This window comes from Salmo salar, chromosome 26 (assembly GCF_965601325.2).
Source record: "Salmo salar chromosome 26, fSalSal1, whole genome shotgun sequence".
Classification (NCBI taxonomy): Eukaryota; Metazoa; Chordata; class Actinopteri; order Salmoniformes; family Salmonidae; genus Salmo; species Salmo salar.
Genome location: NC_138316.1, coordinates 15871746 through 15878192, shown reverse-complemented (window position 1 = coordinate 15878192; position 6447 = coordinate 15871746).

Genomic DNA, 6447 nt, shown 5'->3' with positions numbered 1-6447 from the left:
ATTGAATAGCAGTGATTGAATCAACATGAATAGCTTGAAACATTCATGACTAAGACCTTTGTATAGACAGACATAGCTATCCTGATTTGTGCTGCAGCGAAAATAGAGAGGATGCATAGTACAGTAATGCATAGTACAGCAACGTGAAAGTGCAACCATACAGAGAACAGCTGAAGAGTAAAGGCTGGTAACAGTGCACCAACTCGTCTCTTTCTCCTGCTTTAAAAACCTTTTACTGCAGAGGACTAAATCAGTGTCACACAGAGTGTTTCTTGGTAGTCAAACAAATCTACTTTGAAACAAAAGTACTCCACTCGTAGGAGTGGTTTGTTCATAACCATCCTCCTTTTTGAGGCCACTAGGTCATTTGACTGCAGGAAAGGGCTACAGCTGGAATCCTTAATTGGTGAAACTGCCACATCCGTTTGGGATTACAACAACAAAGAAGTTACAGCAAACAACCAACACTGTTTTTCCCTCTGACATTATTGCATGCGTGATAGAACAGCACAATATGTACTGTAATTTTTTGACGTCGTTGCCGGAGTCTCCTCTCCTCTGTTTCAACAACAAAACAAAAACAATAACAAAAAAGACGCACACACACACACACACACACACACACACACACACACACACACACACACACACACACACACACACACACACACACACACACACACACACACACACACACACACACACACACACACACACACACACACACACACACACACACACACACACACAGATTTGGTCCTCAGATCCTCAAGAAGTTCTAAAGCTGCACCAATGAGAGCATCTTGACTGGCTGCTTCGCCGTCTGGTATGGCAACTGCACCACCCTTGACCACAAGGCTCTACAGAGGGTGGTGCGGACAGCCTAGTACTTCTCTGGGGCCGAACTCCATGCCATCCTGGACGTTTATACCAGGCGGTGTCTAAGGAAGGCCCAGGAAATTGCCAAAGACTTCAGCCACCTAAGCGCATGGACTGTTCTCTGTGCTACCGGAGCAACGGGTCTCAGACCAACAGGCTCCAAGATAGCTTCTATCTTGAAAGCAATTCGACTGCTGAATAGCTTCTCAGACTATCTGTACTGACTCTACCTGCACTGGCTATATACACATACACATGTCTCTATCCACACACACAACACACACACATAACACACTCACGCATAATGACGTCACATACACACACACACACGCCACCACAGACTCACACCCAGCATATGCACTGCTGCTACTTTTCACTCTTATTATTATATTTATATATATACTGCTCAAAAAAATAAAGGGAACACTTAAACAACACATCCTAGATCTGAATGAAAGAAATAATCTTATTAAATACTTTTTTCTTTACATAGTTGAATGTGCTGACAACAAAATCACACAAAAATAATCAATGGAAATCCAATTTATCAACCCATGGAGGTCTGGATTTGGAGTCACACTCAAAATTAAAGTGGAAAACCACACTACAGGCTGATCCAACTTTCATGTAATGTCCTTAAAACAAGTCAAAATGAGGCTCAGTAGTGTGTGTGGCCTCCACGTGCCTGTATGACCTCCCTACAACGCCTGGGCATGCTCCTGATGAGGTGGCGGATGGTCTCCTGAGGGATCTCCTCCCAGACCTGGACTAAAGCATCCGCCAACTCCTGGACAGTCTGTGGTGCAACGTGGCGTTGGTGGATGGAGTGAGACATGATGTCCCAGATGTGCCCAATTCGATTCAGGTCTGGGGAACGGGCGGGCCAGTCCATAGCATCAATGCCTTCCTCTTGCAGGAACTGCTGACACACTCCAACCACATGAGGTCTAGCATTGTCTTGCATTAGGAGGAACCCAGGGCCAACCGCACCAGCATATGGTCTCACAAGGGGTCTGAGCACAGGGCGCCAGTGGCGAATTTGCCAATCTTGGTGTTCTCTGGCAAATGCCAAACGTCCTGCACGGTGTTGGGCTGTAAGCACAACCCCCACCTGTGGACGTCGGGCCCTCATACCACCCTCATGGAGTCTGTTTCTGACCGTTTGAGCAGACACACGCACATTTGTGGCCTGCTGGAGGTCATTTTGCAGGGCTCTGGCAGTGCTTCTCCTGCTCCTCCTTGCACAAAGGCGGAGGTAGCGGTCCTGCTGCTGGGTTGTTGCCCTCCTACGGCCTCCTCCACATCTCCTGATGTACTGGCCTGTCTCCTGGTAGCGCCTCCATGCTCTGGACACTACGCTGACAGACACAGCAAACCTTCTTGCCACAGCTCACATTGATGTGCCATCCTGGATGAGCTGCACTACCTGAGCCACTTGTGTGGGTTGTAGACTCCGTCTCATGCTACCACTAGAGTGAAAGCACCGCCAGCATTCAAAAGTGACCAAAACATCAGCCAGGAAGCATAGGAACTGAGAAGTGGTCTGTGGTCCCCACCTGCAGAACCACTCCTTTATTGGGGGTGTCTTGCTAATTGCCTATAATTTCCACCTGTTGTCTATTCCATTTGCACAACAGCATGTGAAAGAAATGTATTGTCAGTCAGTGTTGCTTCCTAAGTGGACAGTTTGATTTCACAGAAGTGTGATTGACTTGGAGTTACATTGTGTTGTTTAAGTGTTCCCTTTATTTTTTTGAGCAGTGTATATTTATTTAACCTTTATTTAACTAGGCAAGTCAGTTAAGAACAAATTCTTATTCACAATGACAGCCTACCCGGCCAAACCCGGACGACACCGGGCCAATTGTGCGCCGCTCTATGGGACTTTCAATCACGGCCGGATGTGATACAGCCTGGATTTAAACCAGGGACTGTAGTGACACCTCTTGCACTGAGATGCAGTGCCTTAGACCGCTGTTCCACTCGGGAGCCCCAGCCTCCTGTACATGTACATATTTACCTCAACTACCACGTATCCCTGCACATTGATATGGTATTGGCACTCCTTGTATATAGCTTCATGCTTGTGTGTTTTATTTCTCACATGCTTTTTTTAATCATTTTATCTAAAACTCTACATCTTTGGGAAAGAGTTTGTAAGTAAGCATTTCACTGTTGTATTTGGCGCATGTAACAAATAACATTTGATTTGACACACACACACACACACACACACACACACACACACACACACACACACACACACACACACACACACACACACACACACACACACACACACACACACACACACACACACACACACACACACACACACACACACCCGTGAAATGCTAAATGTAATGTAATGGCTGCTGGCAGATGGGTGTTTTTATCTGTACACGTACCTGTACATCATGTCCTGTCCTGTAGTGTGATACCCAACACAACACACAGGTTCCAGTCTGGAATCACAATGGGTGACTTTCTAAGGACAGTAAGTGGTTCTGAGATTGTGACATAGAGCCACAATGACCTTACCAGTCTTATGTAACATCAGGCACTAAGAGCATGACAGTTCAGAGACATCAACAGCATTACAGTGCCAGGCAATCCATCCCTCTGTCCTTGCATCAGTCATTGCGTTATGCCAGCCCGCCAACTTGTTTCAGAAACATGAATGAATGATACCGATGAGACCATCTGAGAGACAATCTGCTAACTCGTTAGCCCTGACACAGTTCCTATTAACAATGGCTGTTTTATATGCTTTAATTACACTGATGAGGTACATGATACTGTTCAGCCAGTATCAATCCCTAGATCTACAGCAATATAAGTACACGACAACATACTGTACGTTGTACGCTCACCTCTTTGCTACAAAGCACTGCAGCTTTTTTTCTGTTTGTCAATGAAAGCCTCTCATTTTACATTTAATCGATACTATAGCAAACTAATTTTGCACGGACAAAAAGGAGGATGGCTATGAACAAACTACTCCACTCCAACGAGTGGCCATAAGAATGAGATCGCACACTGATGCATGTCAGAAGGTGCTTTCAACTGGGATGTGGTAGTAGCCCTGTCCTGCAGTCAAATTATCTAGTGGCCTCACGGGTGGAGTGATATTCTTATTTTTCATAATTTAATCATTTATAAACATTATTAAAAAAAAATTATGCAGAAAATCCGGTGTTTCTATGTCTAACAGTTTTGTTATATTCAGTATTCTATGATGTATATAAAGTGTAATATTGGGATGCAAACTCAGAATTGAATACATCAGATAATGACCAGATCTCCCAGTGGAAGAAATACTACAATTTCTTTCCCCAACACCAGCAAATTCTTTAGTTGCAAGGCTGGACTTTTCCTAATGTTGTTGAGAGACAAGAAGCATGGCAAAGAGACAGACTACTTGTTTACTCAACTTTACACTACTAGGCTACCTGTTCTCTCTCCCTCTGTCAACAGCCAAGTGGAATTCACATGATTTCACAAAGCTGGAACTCAGTCAGCTGTATAAGGAAATAAGCAAACAGGAAACCACTCACCCAGAGGCGGTGCTCCTAGTGGCCGGAGACTTTAATGCAGGGAAACTTAAATCAGTTTTACCAAATTTATATCAACATGTTAAATGTGCATCCAGAATTCTAGATCACCTGTACTCCACACACAGAGACGCATACAAAGCTCTCCCTCGCCCTCCATTTGGTAAATCCGACCACAACTCTGTCCTCCTGATTCCTGCTTATAAGCAAAAATTAAAGCAGGAAGCACCAGTGACTCGGTCAATAAAAAAGTGGTCAGATGAAGCAGATGCTAAACTACAGGACTGTTTTGCTATCACAGACTGGAACATGTTCTGGGATTCTTCCTATGGCATTGAGGAGTACACCACATCAGTCACTGGCTTTATCAATAAGTGCATCAAGGACGTCGTCCCCACAGTAACTGTATGTACATACCCCAACCAGAAGCCATGGATTACAGGCAACATTCGCACTGAGCTAACGGGTAGAGCTGCCGCTTTCAAGGTGCGGGACTCTAACCCGGAAGCTCATAAGAAATCCTGCTATGCCCTGTGACAAACCATCAAACAGGCAAAGTGTCAATACAGGGCTAAGATTGAATCATATTACACTGGCTCCGATGCTCGTCTTATGTGGCAGGGCTTGCAAACTATTACAGACTACAAAGGGAAGCACAGCCGCGAGCTGCCCAGTGACACGAGCCTACCAGACGAGCTAAATCACTTCTATGCTCACTTCGAGGCAAGCAACACTGAGTCATGCATGAGAGCATCAGCTGTTCCGGACGACTGTGTGATCATGCTCTCCGTAGCCGACGTGAGTAAGACCTTTAAACAGGTCAACATACACAAGGCTAGCCTCCCGGGTGGCGCAGTGGTCTAAGGTGCTAGCTGTGCCACCAGAGATTCGAGGTTTGAGCCTAGGCTCTGTTGCAGCCGGCAGCGACCGGGAGGCCCATGGGGCAGTGCACAATTGGCCCAGTGTCGTCCGGGTTAGGGAGGGTTTGGCCGGCAGGGATATCCTTGTCTCATCGCGCACTAGCGACTCCTGTGTCGGGCCGGGCGCAGTGCACGCTGACCAGGTCGCCAGGTGTACGGTGTTTCCTCCGACACATTGGTGTGGCTGGCTTCCGGGTTGGATGTGCATTGTGTCAAGAAGCAGTGCGGCTAGGTTGGGTTGTGTTTTGGAGGATGGCTCTTGAAATTTGCCTCTCCCGAGTCCGTACGGGAGTTGCAGCAAAGAGACAAGACTGTCACTACTACCAATTGGATACCATGAAATTGGGGAGAAAAAAGGGGTAAAAAATTATAAAAAATAACATACACAAGGCTGCGGGGCCAGATGGATTACCAGGACGTGTGCTCCTGGCATGTGCTGACCAACTGGCAGGTGTCTTCACTGACATTTTCAACATGTCCCTGATTGAGTCTGTAATACCAACATGTTTCAAGAAGACCACCATAGTCCCAGTGCCCAAGAACACAAAGGCAACCTGTCTAAATGACTCATGCACTCACGTCCGTAGCCATGAAGTGCTTTGACAGGTTGGTAATGGCTCACATCAACACCATTATCCCAGAAACCCTAGACCCATTCCAATTTGCATACCGCCCAAACAGATCCACAGATGATGCAATCTCTATTGCACTCCACACTGCCCTTTCCCACCTGGATAAAAGGAACACTTATGTGAGAATGCTGTTCATTGACTACAGCTCAGCGTTCAACACCATAGTACCCTCAAAGTTCATCACTAAGCTAAGGATCCTGGGACTAAACACCTCCCTCTGCAACTGGATCCTGGACTTCCTGATGGGCCAGGTGGTGAGGGTAGGTAGCAACACATCTGCCACGCTGGTCCTCAACACTGGAGCTCCCCAGGGGTGTGTGCTCAGTCCCCTCCTGTACTCCTTGTTCACCCATGACTGCATGGCCAGGCACGACTCCAACCTAATCATTAAGTTTGCAGTCGACACAACAGTGGTAGGCCTGATCACCGACAACGACGTGACAGCCTATAGGGAGGAGGTCA